Source organism: Oryctolagus cuniculus, chromosome 19 (genome assembly GCF_964237555.1).
Source record: "Oryctolagus cuniculus chromosome 19, mOryCun1.1, whole genome shotgun sequence".
NCBI classification, from domain to species: domain Eukaryota; kingdom Metazoa; phylum Chordata; class Mammalia; order Lagomorpha; family Leporidae; genus Oryctolagus; species Oryctolagus cuniculus.
In genome coordinates this window covers 61,941,546-61,957,365 of record NC_091450.1, presented here as the reverse complement: position 1 = coordinate 61,957,365, position 15,820 = coordinate 61,941,546, and the positions used below count along the sequence as shown (strand labels likewise).

Genomic DNA, 15,820 nt, shown 5'->3' with positions numbered 1-15,820 from the left:
AATTCTAATGTGATAATCCAATGCTTGTGATGTCATCAGTTGTGATGTCACTGTGATGCCATAAACCATTGTGATGTCATAAAGAGTCGTGACATAATTTACCATGACCACATCATAACCACACAATAATGATGCCGTAAACTAATCACTGCATCGTGAAAATTGTGATGTGATTCATCATTGTGATGTCATAAATTAATCATTGTGATACCATGAACAATGAGAAACTGGCAGAAGGGACCTCTGAATAATAAAGATAAAAGGAGCTGAGTCTCTGATCAAAATGCATGTTGCCACCTGTACTCTTAAGAACAGTTAACAATGAATGCCACGCGTCTGCTTCTTTAATGTTTCTGAGTCCATCCTTTGATAAGTATTGGTCTCAGATGGGCTAATTTCTCAATCAAACATTGTAATGTCATAAAAACTGTGATATCATTCATATTGTGATGTTATAAATCAATAATTGATGCCTTTAACAATTGTGTTGTCATTAACAGCACTCTGGCCTTGGAATCAACCCTTAAGGCATTTGGATCTAGCTGAAGAGCCCATGAGAGTATTTTAGGCATGGAAAGCGAAGACACTCCGGCAAAAAAAAAAAAAAAAAAAAAAAAAAAAAAAAAAAAAAAAAAAAAAAAAAAAAAAAAAAAAACACCTAAATGAAAGATCTCTAGATCTCTGCAAGTGAGATCCCAGTGGAAAGAATGGGACATCAAAGAAGGAGGTACCCTTCTCTGAAGGGAGGAGAGAACTTCCACTTTGACTATGGCCTTGTTGAAATAAGATCAAAGTCGGCGAGTTCAGGGGCCTTCCATGGCCTTGGCAATCATGACTAGAGACTGGGGAGATTGCTGACACCTTAAACAAGAGTGTCAATTTGTTAAGGCAACAACAGGAGTCACTGTGCACCTATTCCTCATGTAGGATCTCTGTCCTTAATGTGTAGTTCAATGTGAATTAATGATATGACTAGTGCTCAAACAGTATTTTGCACTTTGTGTTCTGTGTGGGGGCAAACTGATGAAATCTTTACTTAATATATACTAAATTGATCTTCTGTATATAAAGATAATTGAAAATGAATCTTGATGTGAATGGAATGGGAGAGGGAGTGGGAGATGGGAGGGTTGCAGGTGGGAGGGAAATTATGGGGGGGGGGGAAGCCATTGTAATCCATAAGCTGTACTTTGGAAATGTATATCTACTAAATAAAAGTTAAAAAAAAAAAGAGATTAAAAAAAAAATTGTGTTGTCATTCACCGCCGTGACATCACAAACCAATATTATATCATGAAATGTTTTTTGATGTCATTAACCATTGTAATATCATAAAAACCATTGTGATGTAAAAAAAACAAAGTACTGTATTATTGTATACAATTATGATCTCATTCACTATTGTGATGTGAAAATCCAACCGTTGTGATGTCATAAAAACCACTGTAATGCAATTGCATCATAATGGACCATAGTGTAGTTTTTTCATTCTTTTACTTGTGTTTAACATTTTAAAAAATCTGTTGGTTTGTAGATTTTTACCAACCTCAGACATTTTTCATTAATTATATGTTCAATCATTTTATATACATAACTTTCCGTCCTGTTCAGTTACTTGAATTACACATGTATTAGGGCAATTCTTCTTGGTTCTTCAATTCTTTTTTAAGAAAACTTTTATTTCATGAATACAAATTGCATAGATACAGTGTTAGGAATATAATGGTTCTTCCCCCCATACCCACCTTCCCACCCCAACTCCTGTCCCACTTCCTACTCCCTCTCCCATCCCATTCTTCATTAAGATTTGATTTTAATTGATAAACAGAAGACCATTTCTATACTAAGTACAGATTTCAACAGTTTGCACACCCCAACACACAAAGTATAAAGTAACTGTTTGAAAATAAGTTTTACAGTTAATTCTCATAGTACAACTCAACTCATTAAGGAAAGAAGTCCTACATGGGGAATTATCACAGTGTCTCCTGTTGTTGATTTAACAATTAACACTCTTATTTATGATGTCAGTGATCATCCGAGGCTCTTGACATGAGCTGCCAAGGCTATGGAAGCCTTTTGAATCTACAAACTCTGTCAGTATTTAGACAGGGCCACAAGCAAAGTGGAAGATCACTCCTCCCTTCAGAGAAAAATAGATCTTTCACTGATAGCCCTTCTTTCCACTGGGGTCTCTCTCACAGAGATCCTTCATGTAAAACATTTTTTGCTACAATGCCTTGGCTTTCCATACCTGAAATGCTCTCATGGGATTTTCAGCCACATCCGAATGCCTTAAGGGCTGATTCTGAGGTCAGAGTGCTGTTCAGGACATTTTTCATTCTATGAATCTGCTGTGTGGACTGCTTCCCATGTTGGAACATTTCCTCTTTTTAATTCTATCTATTGTTATTATCAGACACTTGGTCTTATTTATGTGATCCCTTTGACATTTAATCCTATCTATATGATCAATTCCACATTTAATATGGTCATTTTAACAAGTAAGATGGCATTGGTACCACCTACCTGAATGGGATTTGGAGTCCAATGGCAAGTTTTTAGCTATACCCTTAGGAGTAAGTCTGTGGGAATGTGTGTTGAAATGTATAGCTCATCCATTTCTTATTCCTACTCTTATTTTTTACTGGGATCTATTTTCAATTGGCTTTATACACCTATGACTAATTCTATGTTAAGTAAAGAGTTCAACCAAAGGTATTAAGCAGAAAATAAAAATCAATTTGTTTTTGACTTTCATTTTAGAAAATTTCTATTGTTTTCAAGTTGACATATTTTTTTCTGCAGGAACTAATCTGTACTGCTATAGAGTGTATATTTCATTTCAGACCTTACAGTCTTCAGCTCTAGGAAATTATATGTGCTCCTTGTTTTCTTGTGTATCTGCTAACGTGTATAATGTTTTTTATATCTCCTTGAATAGTTGGAGTAAGTTATTAGAACTGTTTCGGCCAGCGCCGTGGCTCAATAGGATAATCTTCCACCTGTGGCACCAGCACACTGGGTTCTAGTCCCGGTTGGGGCACCGGATTCTGTCCCAGTTGCCCGTCTTCCAGTCCAGCTCTCTGCTGTGGCCCAGGAGGGCAGTGGAGGATGGCCCAAGTGCTTGGGCTCTGCACCCACATGGGAGACCAGGAGGAAGCACCTGGCTCCTGGCTTCGGGTCAGCGCAGTGTGCCAGCCATAGCAGCCATTTGGGGGGTGAACCAATGGAAGGAAGACCTTTCTCTCTGTCTCTCTCTCACTGTCTAACACTGCCTTTCAAAAACAAAATAAGGGAATTAATCTTATTCATGAGGGTTGTACTTACATGATTTCATCATTTCCCAAAGTTTCCATTACTAGGAACATCTCCTTGGAGTTTGGGGTTGTAATATGGGACCATAGCAGTTGGCTAAATCCTGAGTCCTGCTAGGTGCCCAGCATTGTGCTCAGTGCCGGCCAAATACAGATAAGAGATGGCTCTTTTCTTCAACACTTGTAGTCTACCAAGGAGATGGTCATATACAGTGAAAATAGGACACCCTAATTTCTGCCAAAAATGATAAAAAATAAAACAAGATGATTAAGTAGTGTAAGAATAATTCAACTGATGGCATAAATTTTATAAAAAAATAAAACTTTAAGGAAGTGCAGTTTTATTGTGATAGACAAAAGGAAGCTAGGGTACAAAGTTTAAAACAAAAAGCCCAAGCAAATGCAACAGAGATGGAGGTTTTTGTCAGCCTGGAGTGGAGGTTAAAATGAGACAGAAAATCAGATAACAGATAAGAGCTAAACATGGCAGCAAGAGAAAAGGGTGATCCCCTAAATAGAACATCCTGGATATTCTCCCACATCATTACTGGACTATTACTACAAAATAACATCTTGTATATAGTGTTATCACCAGGTATCAAAGAAGCAAGTTCCTTACCTACTCAGCATCATGCACACATCTATCACTCTCCCTTTAGCTCTCTGATTTACAGAAATGGCTGAAAAAGAAGCCTCATTGTTTTTAAAAGATTTATTTAAAACTCAGAGTTAGAGAGAGGAAGTGAGGGAGGGATGGAGGGAGGGGGAAAGAGAGAATCCCCCACCTGCTCTTTCACTCACCAAATGGTTGCAATGACCAGGGCTGGGCCAGGTTGAAGCCAGAAGCCAGGAGCTTCCTCCAGGTCTCCCACATTGGTGACAGGGGCCCAAGTATTTGCACCATTTTATGCTGCTTTTCTGAGGCCATTATCAGGGAGCTGGATTGGAAAAGGGGTAGCCATGCCATGAACTGGTGCCCATATGGGATGCTGGTATCTCAGGTGCCAATTTTACCACTATACCACAATGCCAATGTCAATGATGTCATTATTAAAGGAACCAACTAAATGTCTATGGGGTAAACATCTATATTTTTACTAGAAACTAGTTGCCTTCATGTTAGTATCTGATTTTGCAACTATACTTGATAATCCCGTAGAGATTCCTAAATGAAGTGTTTGACCATTGGTCCAAGAGAGTGTTAGGGCATGGACCTGCCTGCCTAGGAGCACTATGGCATCTTGTCCTCATCTGTTCTTTAGTGACCCCATTGGGAGGGAAAACTCATTTATCAAGAATTTTTCCATCCATATCTATTACATACAGATAGTATGAGAGTAAATGTGACAAAATTCAAAAGATTTGAAACCAAATGATTGCAATTATTTTTATTAATGAAGATTGCAATGAACTAATGATGAGAAACAAAATAATTAGCAAAATAATGAATTTTGGTAGAATTTAGTCTATTTTTTATTTTTTTCCACAAAGATTATCTTGATTAGGACCATGAGGTGATATCAAAATTACAACTTTTAGGGACTGACTCTATGGCTCAGTGGGTTGAGCTGTTGCCTGCCATGCTGCCATACCGTATGGGCACTGGTTCAAGTCCTGGTTGCTCACTTGCGATCCAGCTCTCTCCTATGGCCTGGGAAAGTAGTAGAGGATGTCCCAAGTGCTTGGGCCCCATGAGGATATCTGAAAGAAGCTTCTGGCTCTTGGCTTCAGATCGGCCCAGCTCCAAATACTGCAGCTATTTGGGGAGAGAACCAGCAGATGGAAGACCTCTAATTCTCTGCCTCTGCCTCTGTAATACTCTTCCTTTCAAATAAATAAACAAATCCTAAAAAATATATATCTTTTAAAGATTTTCTATTACAAATCCAGGATTTCACTACATTTTAAACTAATTCTAATAAGGGCCTAAAATGACATTTTTTTTGAAAAATAAAACTTTTAATTATTTTAAAGGCAGAATGAGAGAAAAGAAGAAAGAGATCTTGCATATGATTTTTTTACTCACCGCATGCCCACCATAACTGCAGTTGGGGGAGGCCCATCGAAAGAGTCAGAAAATTCTTCAGGTCTTCCACATGGGTGGCAGAAACTTGGGCCATCAGCTGATACTTTCCAGATATGTTAGCAGAAAGCTGGATCAAAAGCAATGCAACCAGGACTCCATCCTGTTCACTCTGATGTTGGGTGTGGATATTCTAAGTTATGGCTTAAACCATTTGACCACAACTGCCACCACAGATCTAAAATAAGTTTTCATTTCATTTAATCAATGATAAGCTATAAAAGAGACAAATACCAACTAACATGTATATTTTCTTCTCTATTAATACAACCTTCTCTTGAACTCTTGTTGTGAGCTCTTTATAGCAAATCTTCTTGTCAGAGTTATTCGTGTTGTTTCTGGTTTCTCCACACAGACTCTTAAACCCATTTCAATTGGACTTCAGCCCCACCATTCCATCTTCACTGCAAGATTGCCAATGACCTTCATGCTGCTAATGCCTCTCTTTAGATCTGTTTTCAGAGACCACTTGTCTGAGCAACACTCAATAACATTTCTATCTGCAATTACCCTAGTATTTCAAATGCAAGAAACTTACAGCTGAAATTGACACTCATCCTGTCAACCCTTTAACTGTTTTTAGTTCTCCTGCCTGCCTATCTAAATGATTACTCTTTCCTTTTAACTTCTTTGTGTAAAATCTTCTAAGTATACTATTCTCTATTCCCATTACCCCTTCTATAATTCACACCCTCCACTCCTTTTGTTGTATAATTTCCATATTAACCCCTTGTCTCTTTTCCCTGGTGTAATCTGTCGATTGTTGCCAGGTTAATCATCCCGAGACAAAGCTCCTTGTCTGCTCATCACTCATCCAAAAGCTTTTATGTCACAGGGTAAGGAGGATCCCTTGCACCTTTTCATGATTTTCACATAGGAGCGTCCCTCATATAAAATATTTAGAGTGGTTCTTTACCCACCCCCACACTTTCAAAGATTATTTTTCTTATTTCTTAGAGAACACGGTTTTCCAAGTTTTATTTTGTTCTTTACATAGATTTTTAAGGATTTATTTATTTCAGTTTTTTCTCTTTGCATCAGAGGTCTTCAAATTTCTCTTGACTTTTGCTGCCCATTAATTTTTTGATTTCTTTGATTTGTTACCTCAGTTATGTTCTTGGAAGCTTTATACCTTCCAAAATGTTTCTCTCATGATCATTCTCATACACCCTCAGATTTACACCCATTTAAAACTGGCCCTTTCTTACTATTTTAGTGGGGCTAGTGATAAAATGGAAATAAATGCAATTGGTTTAATCTGTCATGCCTATAAATAAGTTCCAATAATTTTCAAATTCCCACATTAATAAATTATTCACTGAAACCATATTGTGTTTTTATTGCTTTGTGCCTTTGCCCATGTCCTTTTTTAAAAATTTATTTGACAGGTAGAATTATAGACAGTGAGAGAGAGAGAGACAGAGAGAAAGTTCTTCCTTCCTTTGGTTCATTCCCCAAATGGTTGCTATGGCTGGAGTGTGACAATCTGAAGCCAGGAGCCAGGTGCTTTTTCCTGGTCTCCTATGTGGGTGCAGAGGCCCAAGCACTTGGGCCATCCTCCACTGCCCTCCTGGGCCACAGCAGAGAGCTGGACTGGAAGAGGAGCAACCGGCACTAGAACCCGGCACCCATATGGGATGCTGGTGCTGCAGGTGGAGGATTAACCAAGTGAGCCACAGCACCAGCCCCACCCATGTCCTTTTAACCTTCTTTCTGTCCTTGTATTAAACACAAAATAGCCTATAAAAGCCTTCCACAAGTTCCTTTCATGATCAACACACACAAATGATTTTTCTCCCACTCACCACTGCTCCCCAGCAGTTTATTGTGCCCTGAAGTACATACAAGCTACTGCATCTTTCTGCAAGACTCCTTCTAGGAGAGAAGGAGCTGTCTCTACCCCCACCTAAGACAGTATCTTTTGCACAGTAACAATCATCAAATGTTTAATTAATGAAATCATGAATACATTTTTCTTGCTGCTAACATATTCCTGCTATTTATCACTAAGGTAATTTCTCTTAACATATGTGAATCTTTTACTTACTTTATCTTGCAACCTATCAGCAACTATGAGTACACATTATGTGTTTCTCTTTTTCTAGATTGTACACTTTGATATTAATGATTAATCTTAACATAATTTGAGAAAGATGTGCACAAAGAATACAAAAGAAATCTGATCTACTTGGGATTGATCTAAAACACCATATACTCCATAATAGATGTTGGAGTCAAAGACTACAGAAGACATCACCAAGTCTGGTTTCTACTTCTATTGTCACACAAACATGAAAACAGTGAAAACAACAGACACTTTAATTTTTCTTAAAATCATGAAAAATGAACTATAATACTGCAAGAGTAATGGTAGGTTTCTGAAGCAGATATTTAATTGACACAACTCATCATTCTTTACATATAAAGGTCATAAACATTTCTGTCAAGGAATACTTGCATGGATAGTTAATTTTTAACTTGGAGCACTATTCAAGCACATTGTACCAAATAATTCAAGATATAAGTAAACGAAGTAACTAAAATGAGAGTAAGCATGCTATTTCACAAGGAGAGTATATTTCTAACGTACTTTCAGAGTTTATTAAAATGAAAGTAATGAATTTTACTTTTATTTTGAGTAATTGGAAACAGTGCCCCAATTACTAACTTCTTAGGGGTAAAGATTTTCTTACAGAGTGAAACATACCCCTTATATAAAATTATAAGTGAAAAACTCTATATGTATAAAATTAACCCTATAAAATTTAATCAACATAAAACTATGTAGTACTCAAATACTTACATTATCAATGGGATTCTTCAAACATAATGCTGCTTACTAGGTCACAAAATAGTTGTTGTATTTATGTTTGTTTTTACACTGCTCTGATTTTTTTTTCTCAGAGGAAAGCTTTATTGACTGTGTGATAAAGGTAGGTGCTGTGGAAGGGGTATCCAGGAGAAGCAAGGTGGGGGGGGACTCGGGGAGGTGGGGGTGGAGCAGTGAGGAAGGAAGGAAGGAAGGAAGGAAGGAAGGAAGGAAGGAAGGAGGAGGTGGTGGGGTGGGGGTGGAAAGGGGTTGAAGCAGGGAAGACACGCCTTCCTCCAACACCGTACATGGCCAAAGGACTCAAATGGCAGCTTCCTCCGGTGTGGTGTGGTGTGGTGTGGTGGCATGTGGTGCCGCGGTCCCTCCCGCCTGCGGTGTCCTTGGAGCTTGCCCGGAGCATCGTTCTGACACGCGAGGACAGAAGGTGCGGCCTGGGGGGCGACTGGTGAGGTCATTCGGGGAGCTGGAGAGAACCCTACACTGCTCTGATTTTAAAAATTATTATATCAGGTAAGCAACAAATAATGAATACTCAAGGTCCTACTTATTAAAGGGTTACACCTGCAGTGGAAACACAGGCGAATATAACAAAAAGGAAGTGACAAGAAACGATGATTAATACATCCTCTGAAATGTGCTCCTGCAATTGAGTAGGAAGTGCAAAAGATGAGAAAATGCAATCGATAAAATGAAAAAAAAATATTGTATGGAGCTCAGGAAACAGAATCAGGTTTCCTTGTTCATTAGCTGAAAATGAGCTTAAGAGAAAGCTACCATATTGTTGAAGAAGTTAGCAGTTAAGAATTGCAAGAAATGCAGTTGTTCCAAGTTCTATCACAAGACGTATGTATGACACAGTCAGACTGACACACTAGAGCAATCTGCCTGTGAATCTATGAGGTTGTACCAAGGAGTACTAAAGTGTAATTGTGAAAATACTTGAGAGATTTTTCAATTGAAATTAAAAGAATACCCATGGAATATAGAATGTGAGAAGAATAGATTTTTTAATGTTTGAAAGGACTGCAGTCCCTTTACCAGCAGTGCTCTAGAATTTCTTTACAGTAAACACAGAGGAAAACTGGGTGGGGTGCAGCATTAGTTGATTTCATAGAGATTTTACTTACTTAGAGTAACACTGGAATAGCTGATAGAACTTATATGGCCTATCTGTTTATCATGTTGAAAATCTGGGAATCCTGAAAAATATGGAACAAAAACATCTGAAAATTCCAAATGACCAAATAAACACTATAAGTAATCAACAAGGAGCAGGAATCAACAGCAGTGATATCGCTATCTAAAATTTCACTAACTTATGAAGTATATGACACATAATGTCCTTTTACCTTTAAAGACAATTGGTCTATTAACATTTTTATAAATTAATGTTCTTTTTTTATTCATTGATTTATACTTTATTTGCTTATTCATGAAGTCATGCCTCACATGAATCCAGGCCTAATTAGCTGTTTTTTCAATGTGATAGAATGATATGGTTTAGCTTTTTTGTTTTTTCTTCTTATTGAAAAACAGTAGATGATGAAAGTAATAGGTATATGAAGGGCCAATTGTTTTGTTTACAAGCTGGATATCTATAATAAAGTATGTTCAATTCATGTTTAGCTTGACATTCTCTGATTTAGACACAGGAATAGATAATTACTCCACAGTAACTAATGAACCCTCAAGTAACTGAAGCTCCCATCGTTTGCACTTCATCTTCATTCTAACTGCCTTGTTGGTGGCTTTCAACCATCAAGAAAGATAAGAACAATGTGGACATCAACCGAACTTCAGATATAAGCTATTCAGGAGCATCTTCTTGGCTTCTGTTCAATGGAGTCAAGTCTCACAAAGTTTTTGGTTCATGGATTCAGAAAATCATAGGCTATAATGTGCAGTTTAGAAGGAAGCTGTTTAGATATAGATTATGAAACCTTGTAAAATCTGAATAAATGTGTCATATTGAGGAAAGCATCATATTTTTGGGTTTTTATCCTGTATTTACATCAAAGAATATTGCCCATATTGGAAAGAAGGGTTAGACGATGAAAGAAGGGTAGACAAAAAGGAAGTGAGATACAAACTCACAGCCAGAACAAGTTTATTCAAAGCAATAACCTTGAGAGGGGCCCAATACCAACATATATACAGGACGATGATGTGACAGAGAGCTTGGATGCTTTCACAGGCTAGGCTGATAGAACATATGGCAGCTGAGGCATTAGGTATGGCTGAGCTGGCTTGCTCAGGAGTTTATGCAGGCTAAATGAATGAGGCAGGTTTGAATGGTTTGAGAAAGAATCCAAGGGGCTAGAAAGTCCCTTGTGGGGGATGCACTTTCAGACATTTAGGCAAGGAGGTAAGACTCAAATGCTTATGTCCTGGCTCCATCATTTGTGACTACTGCTATTTTTTCATACATTTTATTTATATATATGAGCAAGTTTCATGTATTTTCATATATACAGATTTAATACCATGGTGATACTTCCTACCCTATCCTCCCTCCCATCCACACTCTCAGTCTGCCTCCTCTTTGCTTTTCTAATCTTTATTTTAATTTTTACAATGAAATATTTTAAGTTAATTTTATAAGCATAAGCTTAACCCTTCATTAAGTAAAAAATTCAATAAACAGTAAAAAGGAAAAAAACACTCTTCCTCAACAATAGAGACAAGACTGTAAACAATCACAATATATTAAAATGTCAATCTTGGTCATATTCATTATATTTTTTATACTATATCAGTTACTACAGATCAGGAAAAACATAGTATTTGTCTTTTTGGGACTTGTTATTTCACTTCACTAACTATAATGGTTTCAAGTTGCATCTATCTAGTTGCCGCATTTCATTCCTTTTTTTTTTTTACATCTGAGTAGTATTCCGCAGTATTAGTGCTTGTGTGTGTATATAACTATATAACTATATGTATATATAAATTTGTTCATCTTATATAAAAATGTGTAAAAAAGTAGTAGTCACACATGATGGAGCAAGGACATAAGCATTAGTCTTAGCTCCTTATCTAAATGACTGAAAGCACATATAACTATATATATAACTATATATATAAAATAATATAACTACATAACATTTTTATTTATTTGACAGGTAGATTTACAGACAATGTGAGAGAGAGACAGAAAGAAAGGTCTTCCTTCCATTGGTTCACTCCCCAAATGGCTGCTACAGCCAATGCTGCGCTGATCCAAAGCCAGGAGCCAGGTGCTTCTTCCTAGTCTCCCATGTGGGTACAGGGGCTCGAGCACCTGGGCCATCCTCCACTGCCCTCCCAGGCCACAGCAGAGAGCTGGACTGGAAAAGGAGCAACTGGGATGAGAACCAGTGCCCATATAGGATGCCAGCGCTGCAGGCAGAGGATTAAACTAGTGTATCACAATGCCGGCCCAATAACATTTTCTTTATCCAGTCATTGGTTCATGGACTGCTCAGCTGGTTCCATAGTTTAGTGCTTGTGAATTGAGCTGCAATAAACATGGGAGTACAGATTAACTCTTTCTAAGAAAATATTTTTTATTTGAAAGGCAGAGTTACAGAGAGGCAGAAAGAGAGAGAGAGAGAGGTCTTCCATCTGATGCTTTACACCCCAGATGGCTGCAATGGCCAGAGCTGTGCCAATCTGAAGCCAGGAGCCAGGAGCTTCTTCTGGGTCTCCCATAAGGATGGAGGGGCCCAAGGACTTGGACCATCTTCTACTGCTTTCCCAGGCCCTATCAGAAAGCTCAATCAGAAGTAGAGCAGACTGAACTCAAACCAGCGCCCATATGGGATGCTGGCATCGCAAATTCTGGCTTCACTTGCTATGACACAGCACCAATCCCACAAATAACTCTTCCATATATCCAAAAGAAATGCAATCTGTCATTAACTAAGATATGTTTAGGTTCATACATGTCTATTAGCTGAATAATTCCAAGTAAAATTCAGATAGAGCAAAGGTAAACATTGCTATTTATAATTTTCTAATATTTAATTCATATACATACATACACACATATATATATGTTTATATATATATGTTTATATAAATGTTACACCAACATTTATCTATGTAGGTGCTCTCTACTTATCAATGCCTTGTCAATATCTTCTCTATCCTCAGGGCATCTCTTTTGGAGTAGAAATATTAATCCCAATGAAGAGGTACTAAAACTATAGTTTGAAAATTAGATTTAAGGGGCCAGTGTCGTGGCTCACTAGGTTAGTCCTCTGCCTGCGGCGCTGGCATCCCATATGGGTGCCAGTTCTCGACCTGGTTGCTCCTCTTCCAGCCCAGCTCTTTGCTGTGGCCCGGGAAGGCAGTAGAGGATGGCTCAAGTGCTTGGGCCCTGCACCCGCATGGGAGACCAGGAGGAACCACCGGGCTCCTGGCTTTAGATCGGCATAGCTCCAGCTGTACTGACCATTTGGGGGGGGTGAACCCACGGAAGGAAGACCTTTCTCTCTGTCCCTCTATCACTGTCTAGCTCTGTCAAATAAAAAATAATATTAGATTTAAAGAGAAGACAACCATGCAGAAAAATATGTAGCCATTGCAAAATGCACAGAAGCCTTGAAGAAGGTATTTAACCTAATAGTGTAGTCTCACTTGTTAATTAGGAAGAATCTCTGTCCCTAACAAGAATAGGATAATTTAGGTGTCAGAACAATAAAATGACCTCAGAACTCCCAGTGGCTGAGTAACATAAAAGATTCTTCTAGGACAAAAAGCAGTTACATTCAAATAATATTTTCTAACAACATTCTTCCTTGAAGGAGTTTAATCTACTGAGAATTTAAATAAAATATATGCAGACCCTAATTGTAGTTTTCTCTTGCCTCTAGGGAGACCCTCTCCACATAATGACTTGAAATTTGTGATTTGACCTTAAGACCTCTCCAGGAAACTGGCTGCACATTTGCCATAGCATGAAGAGAGCTCTGAGCTAGCAGTTCAGTGTTGGATTAAGAGGAAAATAGGCCATTGCAGGAAGTGTGACAACTTACCTGACTTAAAAACATACTACCAAGATATAGTGCTCAAATCACCATGGCGGGCTGGTGCTGCGGCTCACTAGGCTAATCCTCCACCTTGCAGCACCGGCACACCGGGTTCGAGTCCCGGTAGGGGTGCCAGATTCTGTCCCGGTTGCCCTTCTTCCAGGCCAGCTCTCTGCTGTGGCCAGGGAGTGCAGTGGAGGATGGCCCAAGTGCTTGGGCCCTGCACCCCATGGGAGACCAGGATAAGCACCTGGCTCCTACCATCGGATCAGCGCGGTGCACCGGCCACAGCGTGCCAGCCACAGCGGCCATAGGAGAGTGAACCAATGGCAAAGGAAGACCTTTCTCTGTCTCTCTCTCTCCCTGTCCACTCTTTCAAAAAAAAAATCACCATGGCATTGGCATAAATACACACACACACACATACACAAACACACATACATTGTCTTTCAATTAAGCAAATACATAAATCTTTTGTAAAAATCTCATATATGTTTGGTTTACATTGAGAAATGTCAATCAACTATATGCATTTAGGTTATAGTTAGGAAACTGCTTTAAGAAACTAAGAATAGTTCATAGGCATTTTACTGAGAGTGTCCTTCTCATACTGATGTTTAAGAATTCAGTGAAAAATCCTTAACAACTTTGATCATATTCTTTGTCTTAGTCTTTCTAGGCTGAAGAGAGAATCATTGACATAGAAAATTTGAGCATAGCTTAAGAAATGATGTTGTAATATTTAAAAGTTAAGAGATAGGAAATACAGAATGAAAAAAAAATGAGAAAATCTGACTGACATCTAAGCCCAGAAGAATGTTGGAGACACATTATTTGAAAATATAACTGTGGTTTTCCAAATCCCCCAGTGCAAGAAACAATGTTTCCAAAGTATGGGTGTGCTAAGCACAATAAGTGACAAGAAATCTACACCTACAGATCAAAGCATAACTTCTTAATAGAAAATAGTCAAATAAAATTATAAAACATTCATAGGGATAAGATGATTGAAGAATGAATAACTCGACTTACAGAAAACATTTCAGTATGTGAAACCAGAGGCAATTGAGTAACATCCTTGAAGTACTGAATGCAGTCACTATAATCCTACACATATCTGGACAAATTAGCTTTCAGGATTGACAAAAAAATGAAAACATTCACATGGACATAAACGAAGAGTTGAATTAAGAGATCTTCATCAAATGTGAGGTAAACCATGTCCCTCAAGAGGAAAGGACGTAATTTCAGAAGAGTTAGATGCAAAAAAGAATAGTGAGAAATACAATGTGAATTACACATGTTTATCTAATCATCTATTTAAGATAATAAACATGATGTCTAATGTGTGGAGCTGCAACAAGAAAGGACTCCAGTTCTGAGTAAAAACAGCTGTAAGTCAGGAGAGAAGCGATTATAGTTTCATTATAACACTCCCTACAATCTTGAAGAAAGAGGTAAAAACTTAAACTTATAATTTATTAAGAAAAAAGTCTGAGAAATGTGTAAAGATAATGTCTAGGATAATAAAAACTGTATGCTCAAATCTCCAAAAGGGAGGGGATGAAAACTCCATAAAATAAAATTCTGAATTACTAAGGTGAAAATAAACATAGATGTGTTAATGATAGCAATAAACATAGCTAAATAAATTCTCTGAAAATTACCAGAATTTGTGCTGCCATTGCAGTGGAGCAGGTAAAGTTGTCGCTGTAACAATAGCACCCTATATGGGCACTGTTTCATGTTGTGGATGCTCCACTTCCAAGCCAGCTCCATGTTAGTGACCTGGGAAAAGCAGCAGAGGATGACCTGAGTACTGGGGGCCCTACCATACAAGTGAGAGACCTGGATGAAGCTCTTGGCTCTGGGTTTGAACTGACTCGATTTCAGCTGCTGTGGCCATTTGGGAAGAAGTGAGCCAACAGATGGAAGATCTCTCTCACTCTTGCTCTCCCTCTCTGTCTCCCTCTCTCTTTGCTGTTCTGTAATTATGGCTTTCAAATATATCAATAAATATTTTAAAAAATTATCAGGAAGGGTATGATAAACAAACTCAGCTTATTTGCAGTTTTTAAGAGATACACCAAAATACAAAACAAAACAAAAGCCAAGGTTATGAAATGTTAAAGTAAAAGATGGAACACATTATTTCAGCAAAACACTAAAAAAAGAAACTCACAATCACTGAATCTGACAAAACAGACCTTAAGGAATAAAAAATATTTTTAGGGAAAAATTATCAATTAACAAAAATATGCTGATCTGAGCCTTATGTACCAAGTCACCTGAAGATATATAAATCAAAAAGTATAACTGAAAAAGTAAATAAAGCTAAAATCATAGCAAGGCTCTTTACTGATAAGCAGTTAAAGATAAAAACTCACAATGAAATTAAAAAATCAAATAAACAAATTCAAATATACCTACATGTAAAATATAGAGAACTTGTACAATTCAATAACATTCTCATTCTGCTGCACCACTCCTCAAATCTGCAAAAGTCTGCGAAAATCTACATGCTACTGCTACACCTTAAAGAAGTCTTCAACAATATCAAGACACCCTGTGATTTTGC

General features: G+C 37.9%; 1 long non-coding RNA gene across 2 annotated transcripts in view; it reads left to right on the top strand.

Moving 5' to 3' along the window:
* Positions 1-582, top strand: part of LOC138847159 (uncharacterized) — a 34,443-nt gene extending 33,861 nt beyond the window's left edge. For both annotated transcript variants that reach the window (XR_011384812.1, XR_011384813.1), the window contains exon 2: positions 501-582. This is a non-coding gene — a long non-coding RNA (uncharacterized lncRNA). The remainder of the gene's footprint in view (positions 1-500) is intronic.
* The last annotated feature ends 15,238 nt before the right edge of the window (positions 583-15,820 follow it).